The sequence below is a fragment of the Octopus bimaculoides genome, chromosome 17 (assembly GCF_001194135.2).
Source record: "Octopus bimaculoides isolate UCB-OBI-ISO-001 chromosome 17, ASM119413v2, whole genome shotgun sequence".
Lineage (NCBI taxonomy): Eukaryota > Metazoa > Mollusca > Cephalopoda > Octopoda > Octopodidae > Octopus > Octopus bimaculoides.
Window position 1 is genome coordinate 36976472 of NC_068997.1, and position 1569 is coordinate 36978040.

The following is a 1569-nucleotide window of genomic DNA, read 5'->3' on the forward strand; positions in this document are numbered from 1 at the left end:
CGTTGCCAGTGCCCATGGACTGGCTCTTGTGCGAGTGACACATGAGGTTTTTCGAGCGAGATCGTTGCCGGTGCCCCTGGACTGGCTCTTGTGCGGGTGGCACATAAAAGACACCATTTCGAGCGTGGCCGTTTTCGTGCGGGTGACATGTAAAAGCACCCACTACACTCTCTGAGTGGTTGGCGTTAGGAATGGCATCCAGCTGTAGAAACTCTGCCAAATTAGATTGGAGCCTGGTGTTACCATCCGGTTTCACCAGTCCTCAGTCAAATCGTCCAACCCATGCTAGCATGGAAGGCGGACGTTAAACGATGATGATGATGATGATGATGATGTTGGATAGCATCCTAATGGATTTCATGGTGTACAGTAAAATGTATGGTTTTAGTTCAAGAAATGAGGAGGGAACAAGGCTGCTGTAGTTCTGTGATACTAATGACCTGCTGATCTGCAGAACTAATTTCAGGAAACCAACCAGTCACCTGATCATCTATCAATCTGGTAGGCAATACCACCCCTAATCACATTATTTCCCACTGAATGCCCCTTTCACACACACTCCTTTCCCTTGTACACTCTCTTATTCTCCCATTGACAGCCCACACTGCATTTGTCCATCATTATTTCCATCCCTAAAGCAGTGAACTGGCAGAAACGTTAGCACACCGGGCGAAATGCTTAGCGGTATTTCATCTGCCGTTACATTCTGAGTTCAAATTCCACCGAGGTCGACTTTGCTTTTATCCTTTCGGGGTTGATAAATTATGTACCAGCTACGCACTGATGTCGATGTAATCGACTTGATACCTTTGTCTGTCCTTGTTTGTCCCCTCTATGTTTAGCCCCTTGTGCCTAGAGTAGAAAAAAAAAAATTATTTCCATCCTTATCTACCTCTGATTTCATACCTAGCACTGTACCCCACTTACACTTCATCTCATCTGTGCTGCCACCTATTACTCCCTAACCCATTCCTATTTTCTACTGCCTTCACTCCCCACTCAAAACTGATACCACTGAACATTCCTCCACCCATGGTCATCTTTCATAGCATTTATTTGCTACTACCACCAAGATCTGCACCTGTAAATCCCCATAGCTATTCATCTGCTACTTTCTTTTCACACTCTTTTGAACTTAGCTACTTACTCATCCCATCTGATCCTCTATTCCGCTTATATTCACCTTCCTGTACTTTAGACCTGACATTGCACTATCCTCTCACTATTCTCTCTCTTACTTTTTTACTGGGATATAGCCATGTATCTCCTCTACATCAAAATATCTCTACAGCAAGATATCTATTCTTGTCCCTCTATCATATTTTAACCTCTCATTACCTAGCATAAAGCTACATATCTTAAGACTACGCTCCCAATCAGTTGAAGGATCTTGTCTTACAAGTTACTTGGTGACTTCATCAGTGCTGATGCCACAAAAAAAAAAACACTTTGTAAAGTGGTTGGCATTAGGAAGGGCATCTAGCTGTGGAAGCCATATCAAAGTAGACATTGAAGCCTGGAACAGTCTTCTGGCTTATTGCTTCCTGTCAAACCATCCAACACATTCCA